Below are 18,813 nucleotides of genomic sequence, written 5' to 3'. Positions count from 1 at the left end.
GCAGAGCTGGGCAGAAAGGTGGCAAATGGAGTTCAATGTAGCTAAGTGTGATTTGATTCACTTTAGTAAGAGTAATAAAAAGATGGGGTACTGGGCTAATGGTCGGATACTTGATAGTGTGGATGAGCAGAGGGATCTTGGTGTCCATGTACACAGATCTGTGAAAGTTGCCACCCAGGTAAATAGTGCGGTGAAGAAGGCATATGGCGTACTGGCTTTTATTGGTAGAGGAATTGAGTTCCGGAGTCCTGAGGTCATGTTGCAGTTGTATAAGACTCTGGTGCGGCCGCACCTGGAGTATTGTGTGCAGTTTTGGTCGCCATACTATAGGAAGGATGTGGAGGCACTGGAACGGGTGCAGAGGAGGTTTACCAGGATGTTGCCTGGTATGGTAGGAAGATCGTATGAGGAAAGGCTGAGGCACTTGGGGTTGTTTTCATTGGAGAAAAGAAGGTTTAGGGGTGACTTGATAGAGGTGTACAAGATGATTAGGGGTTTAGATAGGGTTGACCGTGAGAATCTTTTTCCACGTATGAAGTCAGCTATTACAAGGGGGCATAGCTTTAAATTAAGGGGGGGTAGGTATAGGACAGATGTTAGGGGTAGGTTCTTTACTCAGCGAGTCGTCAGTTTATGGAATGCCCTGCCAGTAGCAGTGGTGGACTCTCCCTCTTCATAGGCATTTAAGCGGGCATTGGATAGGCATATGGAGGATAGTGGGCTAGTGTAGGTTAGGTGGGCTTGGATCGGCGCAACATCGAGGGCCGAAGGGCCTGTACTGCGCTGTATTCTTCTATGTTCTATGTTCTATGTTCTATAAATATCTCAGCAAGAGGCCCAGCAATCACTTCTCTAGCTTCCCACAGAGTTCTCGGGTACACCTGATCAGGTCCTGGGGATTTATCCACCTTTATCCGTTTCAAGACACCCAGCACTTCCTCCTCTGTAATCTGGGCATTTTGCAAGATGTCACCATCTATTTCCCTACAGTCTATATCTTCCATATCCTTTTCCACAGTAAACACTGATGCAAGATACTCGCTTAGCATCTCCCCATCCCCTGCAGCTCCACACAAAGGCTGCCTTGCTGATCTTTGAGGGACTCTATTCTCTCCCCAGTTACCCCTTTGTCCTTAATGTATTTGTAAAAACCCTTTGGATTCTCCTTAACCCTATTTGCCAAAGCTACCTCATGTCCCCTTTTTGCCCTCCTGATTTCCGTCTTAAGTAAACTCCTACTGCCTTTATACTCTTCTAAGGATTCACTCAATGTCTCCTGTCTATACCTGACATATGCTTCCTTCTTTTTCTTAACCAAACCCTCAATTTCTTTAGTCATCCAGCATTCCCTAAACCTACCAGCCTTCCCTTTCACCCTGACAGGAATATACTTTCTCTGGATTCATGTTCTCTCATTTCTGAAGGCTTCCCATTTTCCAGCCAACCCTTTACCTGCGAACATCTGCCTCCAATCAACTTTCGAAAGTTCTTGCCTAATACCATCAAAATTGGCCTTTCTGCAGTTTAGAACTTCAACTTTTAGATCTGGTCTATCCTTTTCCATCACGATTTTAAATCTAATAGAATTATGGTCGCTGGCCCCAAAGTGCTCCCCCACTGACACCTCAGTCACCTGCCCTGCCTTATTTCCCAAGAGTAGGTCAAGTCTTACACCTTCTCTAGCAGGTACATCCACATACTGAATCAGAAAATTGTCTTGTACACACTTAAGAAATTCCACTCCACCTAAACCTTTAACACTATGGCAGTCCCAGTCGATGTTTGGAAAGTTAAAATCCCCTACCATAACCACCCTATTATTCTTACAGACAGCTGGAATCTCCTTACAAGTTTGTTTCTCAATTTCCCTCTGACTATTAGGGGGTCTATAATACAATCCCAATAAGGTTATCATCCCTTTATTATTTCTCAGTTCCACCCAAATAACTTCCCTGGATGTATTTCCAGGAATATCCTCCTTCAGCACAGCTGTAATGCTATCCCTTATCAAAAATGCCACTCCCCCTCCTCTCTTGCCTCCCTTTCTATCCTTCCTGTAGCATTTGTATCCAGGAACATTAAGCTGCCAGTCCTGCCTATCCCTGAGCCATGTCTCTGTAATTGCTTTGATATCCCAGTCCCATGTTCCTAACCATGCCCTGAGTTCATCTGCCTTCCCTGTTAGGCCCCTTGCAATGAAATAAATGCAGTTTAATTTATTAATCCTACCTTGTCCCTGCCTGCCCTGACTGTTTGACTCACTTCTGTTCTCAGCTGTACCCGTCTCAGATCGATCTCTTTCCTCACTATCTCCCTGGGTCCCCCCGGTCCCCCCTCCACCCCCCCCCCCCCCCCCCCCCCCCATCTTACTAGTTTAAATCCTCCCAAGCAGTTCCAGTAAATTTCCCTGCCAGTATATGAGTCCCCTTCCAATTTAGGTGCAATCCGTCCTTCTTTACAGGTCACTTCTACCCCCAAAGAGATTCCAATGATCCAAAAATGTGAATCCTTCTCCCATACACCAGCTCCTCAGCCCTGCATTCATCTGCTCTATCCTCCTATTCCTGCCCTCACTACCTCGTAGCACTGGGAGTAATCCAGATATTACTACCCTTGAGGACCTCCTTTTTAAATTCCTGCCTAACTCTCTGTAATCTCCCTTCAGAGTCTCAACCTTTTCCCTTCCAATGCCATTGATTCCAATGTGGACAATGACCTCCTGCTGGCCCCTCTCCCCCGTGAGAACATTCTGCACCCTCTCTGAGACATCCTTGATCCTGGCACCAGGGAAACAACATACCATTCTGCTTTTTCTCTGCTGGCCACAGAAACGTCTGTCTGTATCTCGGACTACAGAGTCCCCATACCTCTCAAAGGACGTCCTGTCTCTCACACACACACACACACACACACACAGACACACAAACACACACACACACACACAGATACACACACACACACACACACACACAGATACACACAGACACACACACACACGCACACAGATAAACACACACACACACACAGATACACACACACACACGCACACACACAGATACACACAGACACACACACACACGCACACAGATACACACAAACACACAGATACACACACACACACACACACACACACAGATACACACAGACACACACACACACGCACACAGATAAACACACACACACACACACACAGATACACACACACACACACACACAAAGTCTTTGCTGGCATCAAACACACATCCTGTACTGAGTGAGAATGGCACGTGTCAACAAGCAGTACCCACCCTGACAAGCCACACAGGAAGTTGAGAGAGACAAGGGCATGTGTTGGGTGGGAAGTATGGTCAGTCAGTTTGCAGATGACACCAAAATTGGAGGTATAGTGGGCAGCTAAGAGGGTTACCTCAGGTTACAACAGGATCTGGACCAGATGGGCCAACGGGCCAAGGAATGGCAGATAGAGTTTAATTCAGATAAATGTGAGGTGCTGCATTTTGGGAAAGCAAATCTTAGCAGGACTTATACACTTAATGGTAAGGTCTTGGGGAGTGTTGCTGAACAAAGAGACCTTGGAGTGTTGGTTCATAGCTCCTTGAAAGTGCAGTCGCAGGTAGATAGGATAGTGAAGGCAGCGTTTGGTATGCTTTCCTTTATTGGTCAGGGTATTGAGTACAGGAGTTGGGAGGTCATGTTGCGGCTGTACAGGACATTGGTTAGGCCACTGTTGGAATATTGCATACAATTCTGGTCTCCTTCCTATCGGAAAGATGTTGTGAAACTTGAAAGGGTTCAGAAAAGGTTTACAAGGATGTTGCCAGGATTGGAGGATTTGAGATATGGGGAGAGGCTGAACAGGCTGGGGCTGTTTTCCCTGGAGTGTCAGAGGCTGAGGGGTGACCTTATAGAGGTTTACAAAATTATGAGGGGCATGGATAGGGTAAATAGACAAAGTCTTTTCCCTGGGTTGGGGGAGTCCAGAACCAGAGGGGCATAGGTTCAGGGTGAGAGGGGAAAGATATAAAAGAGACCTAAGGGGCAAATATTTCACGCAGAGGGTGGTACGTGTGTGGAATGAACTGCCAGAGGATGTGGTAGAGGCGTGTACAATGACAGCACTGAAAGGGCGGTTGCAGCGGTACGTGGATAGGAAAGGTTTCGAGGCAAGTGGGACTAGTTCAGCTTCAGAAACCTGCTCAGCCTGGACGAGTTGGGCCAAAGGGCTTGTTTCTTTGCTGTGTGACTCTGCAACCTCTCTTCCTGTCTCTTATTTCCCTTTCTATTGCTGTGTAGACACACTCTCTCCTGATTGATGGTTCTCTTTAGCTCCCCCTCACCTTCCTTGATTGAAACCCCTTCATTTTAAAATTCTTGATACCTCTATTCCTGATGAAGGGCTTTTGCCCGAAACGTCGATTTTACTGCTCCTTGGATGCTGCCTGACCTGCTGTGCTCTTCCAGCGCCACTAATCCGGAATCTGGTTTCCAGCATCTGCAGTCATTGTTTTTACCGTGGTATTCCAAGGCTTGACATTCCACGGGAGAACTTTATGTATTTCATCCCATATGCATGACTCCAATGACAAGATGCATTGCTCCATTAAAAATGTCACCTGTTCATTCACAGCTCCAAATCCTGAGATTCTACAACTCACTCCCCTCTGCGGGTGGTGAGTCATTCTGTGCAGACTGGTTATCAATCACAAAGGTTTTAATTTCAGTTGTCGGAGGGTCAGTGCTGAGGGAGCGGGCACTGTCGGAGGGTCAGTGCTGAGGGAGCGGGCACTGTCGGAGGGTTAGTGCTGAGGGAGCGGGCACTGTCGGAGGGTCAGTGCTGAGGGAGCGGGCACTGTCGGAGGGTCAGTGCTGAGGGAGTGGGCACTGTCGGAGGGTCAGTGCTGAGGGAGCGGGCACTGTCGGAGGGTCAGTGCTGAGGGAATGCCGCACTGTCAGATGGTCAGTGCTGAGGAAGCGGGCACTGTCAGGGGGTCAGTGCTGAGGAAGTGCCGTACTGTCAGAGGGTCAGTGGTGAGAGAGTGGGCACTGTCGGGGGGTCAGTGCTGAGGGAGTGGGCACTGTCGGAGGGTCAGTGCTGAGGAAGCGCCGCACTGTCGGAGGGTCAGTGCTGAGGGAGTGGGCACTGTCGGAGGGTCAGTGCTGAGGGAGTGGGCACTATTGGAGGGTCAGTGCTGAGGGAGTGGGCACTGTCGGAGGATCAGTGCTGAGTAAGTGGGCACTGTCGAAGGGTCAGTGCTGAGGGAGTGGGCACTGTCGGAGGGTCAGTGCTGAGGGAGTGGGCACTATCGGAGGGTCAGTGCTGAGGGAGTGGGCACTATCGGAGGGTCAGTGCTGAGGGGGTGGGCGTCTTTGGAGGTGACGTCTTTCAGTTGAGATATTCATAGAATTCCTACAGTGTGGAACCAGGACATTCAGCCCATCAAATTCACACAAACCCTTTGAAAAGTGTCCCAACCAGACCCACCATTCCTGTAACCCTGCATCTCCCATGGCTGATCCACCCTGACCTACACACCTTTGGACTGTGGGAGGAAACCCACGCAGACATGGGGGGGGGAGAATGTGCAGAATCCACACAGACAGTCACCCGAGGGTGGGATCGAACCCGGGTCCCTGGCGCTGGGAGGCAGCAGCGCTCACCACTGAGGCACCGTGCTGTCTCTGAGAGCTTGGTGAGATTTCTCGGGTGGTTCAGGTTCCACAGCCTGTATTGGGAAGCAGAGTGGAGAGAAAGCTTCTTTATCCCAGTCTAACATTTCTGAGAGTCAAGAGTGAGGACTGCAGATGCTGGAAATCGGAGACTCGATCAGAGAGGTGCTGGAAAAGCACAGCTGGTCAGGCAGCGTCCGAGGAGCAGGAAAGTTGACGTTTCAGGCAAAAGCCCTTCATCAGGAAGGTTCGGGCTCTGGCCTGAAACGTCGATTTTCCTGCTCCTCGGATGCTGCCTGACCAACTGTGCTTTTCCAGCACCACTCTGATCTCGATGCCATCAGTTGATTGGGTCATTATCAAGTTGCTGTGTGTGTGGGAGCTGGCTGTGTGGAAATTGGGTACTGGGATTCCCACATTGTAACAATGATCAGAAACAGTTCTCAATTTGGCTCTGATACCCACCCCCGGTGAATCTCTCCCGTTAAGCCTTTGGGATGCTGCTTAAGAAACTGAGCATTGATTCGCCTCTCCCTGATAGCTCCAGGAATGACTTGGAGTCAGGGCTCGGTCTCCTGATTTATCGGTGCCACAAGGCGTTAGGCAAATGCAGTTTGCTATTATTGGCCTCTGAAACAGTTCAGTAAAGTGAAGCTCAGAGTTCCCTGGTGGGAGGGGTGAAACAGACTCGTAGTTTCACACTCAGAATTGAACCTGTAAATTTCAGTCCCCATTGACTGATTGGAGTGGAAAATGCAGAGTTCAGTGTTTCAGAGTAATTCTGTGGCTAAGGCAGAGGGAGGTGCCTGCGTCTGTGGGAGCTCCTCCAGAAAGAAAATTTGTACAAATCTGACTGTCAGACAGAAGGGGAGAGAGAGAGAGATAGTGAGAGAGGCAAAAGGAGAGAGAGAGATAGACAGAGTGACAGCCAGAGAGGAGGGGGGGGGGGGGGAAGAGAGAGACTAAAAGGAGAGAGATAAAGAGACAGAGAGGGGGAGAGAGAGAGACAGGAGACAGAGAGTGACACAGAGGGACAGACAGAGAGAAAAGGAGCAAGATAAAGAGACAGAGTGACACAGAGGGGGAGAGAGACAGAGTGACAGAGGGAGAGAGACAGAGAGGGAGACAAAGACTGGGAGAGAGAGATAGAAACAAGAGAAATGAGATTGAGGGGGTGATGGCCAGAGACTGGAGAACAGAAAGGTAGAGGAAGGAGACATAGTGTGTGTGTGTGTGTGTGAGGGAGAGAGAGAAGAAAGAGACAGTGTGAGACAGAGGAAAGTGACAGAGAGAGAGAGAACAGTGAGAGAGGAAAGAGACAATAAGAGAGAGGAGACAGCAGTGAGAGAGAGAGAGAGAGTAGTGAAAAAGCAGAAAGCAGTGAGAGAGGAGAGAGACAGTGAGAGAGTGGAGAGAGCAGTGAGAGAGAGAGAGAGAGCAGTGAGAGAGGAAGGAGAGAGAGAGAGAGGAAAGAGACAGTAAGAGAGAGAGAGAGAGAGAGCAGTGAGAGAAGAAAGAGTAAGAGAGAGCAGAGAACAGAGAGTGGAGCTGTGGGGAATTGCCTATAGTATCCCTGAGGAAGAGCCTTTTCTGGTGAAGGGGATTTCACAGGAACGTGTCTCCAGCCTCGGAAACATCAGCAGCACCAGCCATACTGACGCAGGTAGGAGCTGGTGAGAGGAACAAAACTTTTACCCCACTTTCCGCACTGCCTGTACACAGGGTCAGACCGTGGAGCTGACTGTCCCAGCCTCCCAGGTTGGGGGGGAGCTGCGCTGTGGTAATCCACCAGCTTGGGGAGAGTCCCAGTTCCCAGGACAGCCCCAGCAGGTTCCAGGTTAACATCCCCCTTGCTGTTTATTCTTAAATCCCCTTCCCTCTGTATCTCAGTAAATCAGCCGAATCTCATCCATGGGAATCCAGGCGCCATCACACACACACACACAGACTGACCTTCTCTGGGGTACAGGCTCCCGCAGGTTCTCAAATAAATAGTGCCGCACTGTCGGAGGGTCGGTGCTGAGGGAGTGGGCACTGTCGGAGGGTCGGTGCTGAGGGAGTGGGCACTGTCGGAGGGTCGGTGCTGAGGGAGGGGGCACTGTCGGAGGGTCAGTGCTGAGGGAGGGGGCACTGTCGGAGGGTCGGTGCTGAGGGAGTGGGCACTGTCGGAGGGTCAGTGCTGAGGGAGTGGGCACTGTCGGAGGGTCAGTGCTGAGGGAGTGGGCACTGTCGGAGGGTCAGTGCTGAGGGAGTGCCCCACTGTCGGAGGGTCAGTGCTGAGGGAGTGGGCACTGTCGGAGGGTCAGTGCTGAGGGAGTGGGCACTGTCAGAGGGTCCGTGCTGAGGGGGTGCCGCACTGTCGGAGAGTCAGTGCTGAGGGAGTGGACACTGTCGGAGGGTCAGTGCTGAGGGAGTGGGCACTGTCTGAGGGTCAGTGCTGAGGGAGTGGGCATGGTCGGAGGGTCAGTGCTGAGGGAGTGGGCACTGTCGGAGGGTCAGTGCTGAGGGAGTACCGCACTGTCGGATGGTCAGTGCTGAGGGAGTGGGCACTGTCGGAGGGTCAGTGCTGAGGGAGAGGGCACTGTCGGAGTGTCAGTGCTGAGGGAGTTGGCACTGTCGGAGTGTCAGTGCTGAGGGAGTGGGCACTGTCGGAGGGTCAGTGCTGAGGGAGTGCCGCACTGTCGGAGGGTCAGTGCTGAGGGAGTGCACACTGTCGGAGGGTCAGTACTGAGGGAGTGGGCACTGTTGGAGGGTCAGTGCTGAGGGAGTGGGCACTGTCGGAGGGTCAGTGCTGAGGGAGTGGGTACTGTCAGAGGGTCAGTGCTGAGGGAGTGGGCACTGTCGGAGGGTCAGTGCTGAGGGAGTGCCGCACTGTCGGATGGTCAGTGCTGAGGAAGTACCGCACTGTCGGACGGTCAGTGCTGAGGGAGTGGGCACTGTCGGAGGGTCAGTGCTGAGGGCGTGGGCACTTTCGGAGGGTCAGTGCTGTGGGAGTGGGCACTGTCGGAGGGTCAGTACTGAGGGAGTGGGCACTGTCGGAGGGTCAGTGCTGAGGGAGTGGGCACTGTCGGAGGGTCAGTGCTGAGGGAGTGGGCACTGTCGGAGGGTCAGTGCTGAGGGAGTGGGCACTGTCGGAGGGTCAGTGCTGAGGGAGTGGGCACTGTCGGAGGGTCAGTGCTGAGGGAGTGGGCACTGTCGGAGGGTCAGTGCTGAGGGAGTGGGCACTGTCGGAGGGTCAGTGCTGAGGGATGGGTGGGAGAAGTGCGGGAGATCTTCTTTTGATCCTGAGGCTGCTATTTATCCTTCATCCAACCTCAGTTTGGAAAAAGATGATCTGAGTATTTATCACCTTCCTGTGTTTTGGAGTTGCTGGATGTAACTTTGTTCCTTGTGACTGAGCGTTTGAGAAGGGAAACTCGTTTCTCAATACGTCGCTCACTGCTTGTGGGATTGTGAGGTTGCGATTGGGGCCATCACAATGTAATTTGTTTTCTGTCTTTGCTATTTTTGCCTATTCCTCTCCCTCTTTCAATCTCCTGGGACCTAGTGATGCTGGAGAGGGTCAAAGGGCACGTGCCGTCTTCTTAATGTGAAGACATCTGCAAATTTTGATCTTGTGGGTATGGTGAGGATGACTGAACTCACAGGACCATTTGGCAGAAGGTTCTATACATTCACACAGAATCCAATCGAGGGGTTCGGGGTGGTTTATATACAGAATAACAGATACCCCGGGAGGGAGTTACAGACTGGAATCTAATCGAGAGGTTCAGGGTGGGGGTTTATATACAGAATAACAGATACCCGGGAGGGAGTTACAGACTGGGATCTAATCGAGGGGTTCGGGGGGGTTTATATACAGAATAACAAATACCCCGGGAGGGAGTTACAGACTGGAATCTAATCGATGGTTTCGGGGGGGTTTATATACACAATAACAGATACCCCGGGAGGGAGTTACAGACTGGAATCTAATCGAGGGGTTCGGGGTGGTTTATATACAGAATAACAGATACCCCGGGAGGGAGTTACAGACTGGAATCTAATCGAGGGGTTCGGGGGTGGTTTATATACAGAATAACAGATACCCCGGGAGGGAGTTACAGACTGGAATCTAATCGAGGGGTTCGGGGTGGTTTATATACAGAATAACAGATACCCCGGGAGGGAGTTACAGACTGGAATCTAATCGAGGGGTTCGGGGTGGTTTATATACAGAATAACAGATATCCGGGAGGGAGTTACAGACTGGGATCTAATCGAGGAGTTCGGGGTGGTTTATATACAGAATAACAGATACCCGGGAGGGAGTTACAGACTGGGATCTAATCGAGGGGTTCGGGGTGGTTTATATACAGAATAACAGATACCCGGGAGGGAGTTACAGACTGGAATCTAATCGAGGGGTTCGGGGGGGTTTATATACAGAATAACAGATACCCCGGGAGGGAGTTACAGACTGGGATCTAATCGAGGGATTCGGGGGGGTTTATATACAGAATAACAGATACCCCGGGAGGGAGTTACAGACTGGGATCTAATCGAGGGGTTCGGGGTGGTTTATATACAGAATAACAGATACCCGGGAGGGAGTTACAGACTGGGATCTAATCGAGGGGTTCGGGTTGGTTTATATACAGAATAACAGATGCCCTGGGAGGGGGTTACAGACTGGAATCGAATCGAGGGGTTCGGGGGGGTTTATATACAGAATAACAGATACCCCGGGAGGGAGTTACAGACTGGAATCTAATCGAGGGGTTCGGGGGGGTTTATATACAGAATAACAGATACCCTGGGAGGGAGTTACAGACTGGAATCTAATCGAGGGGTTCGGGGGGTTTATATACAGTATAACAGATACCCCGGGAGGGAGTTACAGACTGGAATCTAATCGAGGGGTTCGGGGGGGTTTATATACAGAATAACAGATACCCCGGGAGGGAGTTACAGACTGAAATCTAATCGAGGGGTTCGGGTTGGTTTATATACAGAATAACAGATACCCCGGGAGGGAGTTACAGACTGGAATCTAATCGAGGGGTTCGGGGTGGTTTATATACAGAATAACAGATACCCCGGGAGGGAGTTACAGACTGGAATCTCATCGAGGGGTTCAGGGTGGCTTATATACAGAATAACAGATACCCGGGAGGGAGTTACAGACTGGGATCTAATCGAGGGGTTCGGGGTGGTTTATATACAGAATAACAGATACCCGGGAGGGAGTTACAGGCTGGAATCTAATCGAGGGGTTCGGGGTGGTTTATATACAGAATAACAGATACCCGGGAGGGAGTTACAGACTGGAATCTAATCGAGGGGTTCAGGGTGGGTTATATACAGAATAACAGATACCCCGGGAGGGAGTTACAGACTGGAATCGAATCGAGGGGTTCGGGGTGGTTTATATACAGAATAACAGATACCCGGGAGGGAGTTACAGACTGGAATCTAATCGAGGGGTTCAGGGTGGTTTATACACAGAATATCAGATACCTGGAGGGCGTTACAGACTGGAATCTAATCGAGGGGTTCGGGGAGGTTTATATACAGAACAACAGATACCCGGGAGGGAATTACAGACTGGAATCTAATCGAGGGGATCAGTGTGGTTTATATACAGAATAACAGATACCCGGGAGGGAGTTACAGACTGGAATCTAATCAAGGGGTTAGGGGTGGTTTATATACAGAATAACAGATACCCGGGAGGGAGTTACAAACTGGAATCTAATCGAGGGGTTCGGGGTGGTTTATATACAGAATAACAGATACCCGGGAGGGAGTTACAGACTGGAATCTAATCGACGGGTTCGGGGTGGTTTATATACAGATTAACAGATACCCCGGGAGGGAGTTAGAGACTGGAATCTAATCGACGGGTTCGGGGTGGTTTATATACAGAATAACAAATACCCCGGGAGGGAGTTACAGACTGGAATCTAATCGAGGGATTCGGGGTGGTTTATATACACAATAACAGATACCTGGGAGGGAGTTACAGACTGGAATCTAATCGAGGGGTTCGGGGTGGTTTATATACACAATAACAGATACCTGGGAGGGAGTTACAGACTGGAATCTAATCGAGGGGTTCGGGGTGGTTTATATACAGAATAACAGATACCCCGGGAGGGAGTTATAGACTGGAATCTAATCGAGGGGTTCGGGGTGGTTTATATACAGAATAACAGATACCCGGAAGGGAGTTACAGACTGGGATCTAATCGAGGAGTTCGGGGTGGTTTATATACAGAATAACAGATACCCCGGGAGGGAGTTACAGATTGGAATCTAATCGAGGGATTCGGGGGGGTTTATATACAGAATAACAGATACCCCGGGTGGGAGTTACAGACTGGAATCTAATCGAGGGGTTCGGGGTGGTTTATATACAGAATAACAGATACCCGGGAGGGAGTTCCAGACTGGAATCTAATCGAGGGGTTTGGGGGGGTTTATATACAGAATAACAGATACCCCGGGAGGGAGTTACAGATTGGAATCTAATCGAGGGGTTCGGGGGGGTTTATATACAGCATAACAGATACCCGGGGAGGGAGTTACAGATTGGAATCTAATCGAGGGATTCGGGGGGGTTTATATACAGAATAACAGATACCCGGGAGGGAGTTACAGACTGGAATCTAATCGAGGGGTTCGGGGTGGGATATATACAGAATAACAAATACCTGGGAGGGAGTTACAGATTGGAATCTAATCGAGGGGTTCGGGGTGGTTTATATACAATATAACAGATACCCCGGGAGGGAGTTACAGACTGGGATCTAATTGAGGGGTTCGGGGTGGTTTATATACAGAATAACAGATATCCAGGAGGGCGTTACAGACTGGAATCTAATCGAGGGGTTCGGGGTGGTTTATATACAGAATAACAGATACCCCGGGAGGGAGTTACAGACTGGGATCTAATTGAGGGGTTCGGGTTGGTTTATATACAGAATAACATATATCCGGGAGGGAGTTACAGACTGGAATCTAATCGAGGGGTTCGGGGTGGGTTATATACAGAATAACAGATACCCAGGAGGGCGTTACAGACTGGAATCTAATCGAGGGGTTCGGGGTGGTTTATATACAGAATAACAGATACCCCGGGAGGGAGTTTCAGACTGGAATCTAATCGAGGGGTTCGGGGTGGATTATATACAGAATGACAGATACCCGGGAGGGAGTTACAGACTGGAATCTAATCGAGGGGTTCGGGGTGGTTTATATACAGAATAACAGATACCCGGGAGAGAGTTACAGACTGGAATCTAATCGAGGGGTTCGAGGTGGATTATATACAGAATAACAGATACCCCGCGAGGGAGTTACAGACTGGAATCTAATCGAGGGTTTTGGGGTGGTTCATATACAGAATAACAGATACCCGGGAGGGAGTTAAAGACTGGAATCTAATCGAGGGGTTCGGGGTGGTTTATATACAGAATAACAGATACCCGGGAGGGAGTTACAGACTGGAATCTAATCGAGGGTTTTGGGGTGGTTTATATACAGAATAACAGATACCCGGGAGGGAGTTACAGACTGGAATCTAATCGAGGGGTTCGGGGTGGTTTATATACAGAATAACAGATACCCCAGGAGGAAGTTACAGACTGGAATCTAATCGAGGGTTTTGGGGTGGTTTATATACAGAATAACAGATACCCGGGAGGGAGTTACAGACTGGAATCTAATCGAGGGGTTCGGGGTGGTTTATATACAGAATAACAGATACCCCGGGAGGGAGTTACAGACTGGAATCTAATCGAGGGGTTCAGGGGGGTTTATATACAGAATAACAGATACCCCGGGAGGGATTTAAAGACTGGAATCTAATCGAGGGGTTCGGGGTGGATTATATACAAAATAACAGATACCCCGGGAGGGAGTTTCAGACTGGAATCTTATTGAGGGGTTCGGGGTGGATTATATACAGAATAACAGATACCCGGGAGGGAGTTACAGACTGGGATCTAATCGAGGGGTTCGGGGTGGATTATATACAGAATAACAGATACCCCAGGAGGGAGTTACAGACTGGGATCTAATCGATGGGTTCGTGGTGGATTATATACAGAATAACAGATACCCCGGGAGGGAGTTACAGACTGGGATCTAATCGATGGGTTCGTGGTGGTTTATATACAGAATAACAGATACCCCGGGAGGGAGTTACAGACTGGGATCTAATCGAGGGGTTCGGGGTGGATTATATACAGAATAACAGATACCCCAGGAGGGAGTTACAGACTGGAATCTAATCGAGGTGTTCGGGGTGGATTATATACAGAATAACAGATACCCCGGGAGGGAGTTACAGACTGGGATCTAATCGATGGGTTCGGGGTGGATTATATACAGAATAACAGATACCCTGCAGTAAGGGTGTTGCAAAGGTTTCTGCAGTCTCCTGTACTGAGCCATGGGATGCAAATAATGTTCAAAATCTGGTACGATTTGGAGGTGTGTGCAGTTGCTATCACACCTCTGCATTGACAGGACATTTTTTTTCACCACAATTTGTAACCAACTCGCATCCTGAGCAGCTTAACAGCAGTTACTCAATCTCACATCCCTTACCATAACAGTAGAAAGGTAACCACACCCTCAGTGCCACACACAGCGTCTCGGTTACACCGAAACCCGAAACTATGTGGCGGGATTTCTCCTGGCTTCTCCCTCCCTTCCTTCCCTGACACAGAGCTGCCTCTGAGCCTGCATCTGAGAGGTGGAAGGTCACACTTGCATCTCCCTGAACTTGGCCGTCCTCTTGCAGGCCTGGTGATGCCCAGTGCTGCCGTCCGTGGGTGCGACTGTGGACGAGGAGGGGGAGGGCAGGGTGTTGTGCCAGGAAGAGAGGGAAGGGCGATGGAGAGAGAGAGAGAGAGTGAGAGAGAGAAGGAAAGAGTGAGGTGAGTGCGGAAGGAGGAGGAGTGAATTACTGCAGAGGCTGGTGTGTGTATTGGAAACAATAAATACTGGAGATCACAGTGGGTCATGCAGCATCCGTGGCGAGAGTGCCAGTTAACGCTAATCGAGTCATAGAGATGTACAGCACGGAAACAGACCCTTCGGCCCATCCCGTCCATGCTGACCCAGATATCCCAATCCAATCTAGTCCCACCTGCCAGCACCCGGCCCATATCCCTCCAAACCCTTCCTATTCATGTCCCCATCCAGATGCCTTTTAAATGCTGTCATTGTACCAGCCTCCACCACTTCCTCTGGAAGCTCATTCCACACACGTACCACCCTCTGGGTGAAAATGTTGCCCCTTAGGTCTCTTTTATATCTTTCTCCTCTTCCCCCTAAACCTATGCCCCTCTAGTTCCCCCACCCCAGGGAAAAGACCTTGGATGTTCACTGTATCCAGGAAGGGGAGAGCTGGGGGAATGTTAGAGCAAGAGAGAATGGGCAGAGAGTGAAACGGGGATAAAGAGAGAGAGAGACTGAAAGAGAGAGGAGCAGAGAGGGTGGACGGAGAGAAAGAGAGAGAGAGAGACAGAGAGAGAGCATGGGGGAATTAGAGAGCGCGAGAGGTTGGGGAACAGAGAGAATGGTCAGAGAAAGAGAGAAAGAGACAGAGAAAGAGAGGGAGAGAGAAAGGGCAGGGGAGAGAGAGAACAGTGGAATGATGGAGAGAAAGACAGGAATGTGCAGAGAGGGAGGGGAGAGATCCAAAGAGAAAGGGGACGGAGAGCTAGAGAGAGAGAGAGAGAGCCAAAGAGAGAGGAGAGAGAGAGAGGGGGGAAGAGATGGGGGAGACAGAGAGAGAGAGACAGGAGAGAGGGAGGGGAGGGGGGGATAGACAGAGTGAGAGGGAGGGAAGAGATGGAGAGAGAGAAAGAGAGAGGGGAGAGAGTCAGAGAGTGGGGGGGCGGTAGAGGGAAGAGAAAAAGAGAGAGGGGACAGCCAGAGAGGTTGGGGGAGGGGGAGAGAGAGGGGCGATAGAAAGAGTGAGCGGGGAGAGAAGGGAGAGAGAGAGAGGGGAGAGAGAGAGAGTGAGGAGAGAGACAGAGTGGGGGGAAGAGAGAGAGAGGGGAGAAAGAGGGGGAAAGAGAAAGAGAGAGAGAAGGGGAGAGAGAGAGGGGGAAGAGAGAAATAGAGAGAAGGGAGGGAGCCAGAGAGAGAGAGAGAGGCAAGGGAGAGAGAGAGGGGGGTTGAGAGAGAGAGGGAGACAGAGAGAGAGGGGAGAGTGAGAGATGGGAGATTGAGAGAGAAAGAGAGGGGGGAGAAAGAGAGAGATGGGGGGGTGGGGGGAGAGAGAGAAGAGAGCTGCAGAGAGAGAGGTGAGAGAGCCAGAGAAGGAGTGGAAAGAGAGGGAGACAGAAAGGGCAGGGGAGAGATAGACAGAGCACGAGAGAGAGAGAGAGTGGTGGAATGACAGAGTGGGAAGAGAGCCAGAGAGAGATGGAAGAGAGAAGGGAGAGGAGGGAGATGAAGAAGGGGGTGGGGAGAGAGACACAGAGAGAGAGAGAGAGAGAGAGAGAGTTAGAGGAGGCAGGAAGACAGTGAGGGGAGTGAAAGTGAGAAAGAGGGTTGGAGAAGGAGAGGGGTGGGGAGGGAGAGAGCCTGAAATACAGACGAGGAATAGAGAGAGTGTATATGACTGAGAAGGAGGAGAGTGAGGTGTAGGGAGAGTTTGGCCACGGACCGGTTAGTAATTTCTGGAGTTGCGATGGCGGTATTGGGCTGGGGTGGTGTAGGCTCTGAGTTTCCTGTTGTTGCGATCGATGGTGAAGCAGTTTCGAGTTGAGCTCGCAGTCGATGACAGCAGAACATGCTGGCAACGCAATGGTGTGGAGGTGGAGATGGGCTCCGTTCACCAAGCTATGGCCTTGGGGGGGTGAGGGGTGAATAGAGAGGGTGCAGCCATCCGCTGTGGCTTCCCGACCATCCTCACTCCCTTCGGATTCTCCCCAGAAGGAATCCTCTGTCTCCCGCCAGGACCTCCCATTGATGCAGAGCAAGATCAGGCCAAGCTGTGGGGATGAGATTCTCACATTCGAGTCCCTCTCTTGGAATGTCGGGAGCTGAGGATGTACTGACCCGAGGTTCAGTGAGCAGTTTCCCAGCCTCTGACAATCTCCAATTCCCAGAGTTTAATAGATAATCTGCAACAGGACACGGTTAGATATGGCGTAAAGCTCCTTCTACACTGTCCCCCATCAAACCCTCTCAGGACAGGGGCAGCATGGGGTTAGATACAGAGTAAAGCTCCCTCTACACTGTCCCCCATCAAACACTCTCAGGACAGGGGCAGCATGGGGTTAGATACAGAGTAAAGCTCCCTCTACACTGTCCCCCATCAAACACTCCCAGGGACAGGGACAGCATGGGGTTAGATATAGAGTAAAGCTTCCTCTACACTGTCCCCCCATCAAACACTCCCAGGGACAGGGACAGCACGGGGTTAGATACAGAGTAAAGCTGCCTCTACACTGTCCCCCATCAAACACTCCCAGGGACAGGGACAGCACGGGGTTAGATACAGAGTAAAGCTCCCTCTACACTGTCCCCCATCAAACACTCCCATGGACAGGGACAGCACGGGGTTAGATACAGAGTAAGGCTTCCTCTACACTGTCCCCTCATCAAACACCCCCAGGACAGTGACAGCACGGGGTTAGATACAGCGTAAAGCTCCCTCTACAGTGACCCCCCATCAAACACTCCCAGGGACAGGGACAGCACGGGGTTAGATACAGAGTAAAGCTCCCTCTACAGTGACCCCCCATCAAACAACCTTACTGGATCAGATTCCAGTCTGGACCTCACTCCCAGGTTTCTGTTATTCTGGGTATAAATCACACGTGGACAGTCAATAGGATGTCAGGGAGAGGGTTATAGAACGTAGTGAGGGATACTGGTCGGGTCAGAGAGGGAAGGAGAGAGAGTGGGGGAGGAACAGAGGGAACGAGGGAAGGATTGAGGTACTGTGAAAGTAAGCAAAGGTAGGAGTGGAGAGAGTGAGAGACGAGAAGAGACAGAGACTGCAGAATGAAGGTGATTTGAGAGAAAGTCAACAGCACATGAAAAGGGATGGGAACATGAGAGAGAGAGAGAAACGTCTTTCAGATATGTTCAGATTCTGGTGTGTTTGAAGGTGTTCTCTTGCACCACGAGTGAACGCTTGCATTTCGCAGCCGGTTGATAGTGGGACTGCTGTTTCAGATGAGGGTGTGATTTCTTGCACTGAGCCTGCCATGCTGTGTCACAGCGGGTGGAGGAGGCAATGTCAGGGCCACAATGACACAAACCAATACTGTACACAGACGGTAACCTCAAAAGACAAAGAACGAAACTACACTCAGCACCTTCCAGATCAAGATCGTTATAGACCTTCATGTAAACCTCAGCTCCGAGCTTCAATAACCACCGGAACTATCAGCAAGTTAATGTATAAACACCCTGAACACCTCGATTAGATTCCAGTCTCTAACTCCCTCCTGGGGTATCTGTTATTCTGTATATAAACCCCACCCCGAACCCCTCGATTAGATTCCAGTCTGTAACTCCCTCCCGGGGTATCTGTTATTCTGTATATAAACCACCCTGAACACCTCGATTAGATTCCAGTCTGTAACTCCCTCCCGGGGTATCTGTTATTCTGTATATAAACCACCCCCTACCCCTCGGTTAGATTCCAGTCTGTAACTCCCTCCCGGGTATCTGTTATTCTGTATATAAACCACCCCCTACCCCTCGGTTAGATTCCAGTCTGTAACTCCCTCCCGGGTATCTGTTATTCTGTATATAAACCACCCTGAACCCCTCGATTAGATTCCAGACTGTAACTCCCTCCCGGGGTATCTGTTATTCTGTATATAAACCACCCCCTACCCCTCGGTTAGATTCCAGTCTGTAACTCCCTCCCGGGTATCTGTTATTCTGTATATAAACCATCCTGAACCCCTCGATTAGATTCCAGTCTGTAACTCCCTCCCGGGGTATCTGTTATTCTGTATATAACCCACCCCGAACCCCTCGATTAGATTCCAGTCTGTAACTCCCTCCCGGGGTATCTGTTATTCTGTATATAAACCTCCCCGAACCCCTCGGTTAGATTCCAGTCTGTAACTCACTCCCGGGGTATCTGTTATTCTGTATATAAACCACCCCGAACCCCTC

General features: G+C 50.4%; 1 protein-coding gene across 4 annotated transcripts in view; it reads left to right on the top strand.

The window, feature by feature from the left end:
• The first annotated feature begins 7,115 nt into the window (after positions 1-7,115).
• Positions 7,116-18,813, top strand: part of zbtb32 (zinc finger and BTB domain containing 32) — a 61,260-nt gene continuing 49,562 nt past the window's right edge. For all 4 annotated transcript variants that reach the window (XM_087980780.1, XM_087980781.1, XM_087980778.1 and 1 more), the window contains exon 1: positions 7,116-7,330. The gene's annotated coding sequence lies outside the window, so the exon portion shown is untranslated. The remainder of the gene's footprint in view (positions 7,331-18,813) is intronic.

Source organism: Chiloscyllium plagiosum, unplaced genomic scaffold, assembly GCF_037043375.1.
Source record: "Chiloscyllium plagiosum isolate Xiang-an unplaced genomic scaffold, Cpla_swu_hap1 HiC_scaffold_38, whole genome shotgun sequence".
NCBI lineage: Eukaryota > Metazoa > Chordata > Chondrichthyes > Orectolobiformes > Hemiscylliidae > Chiloscyllium > Chiloscyllium plagiosum.
Note: the sequence above shows the minus strand (reverse complement) of the source record. Positions and strands in the feature narration are given on the sequence as shown.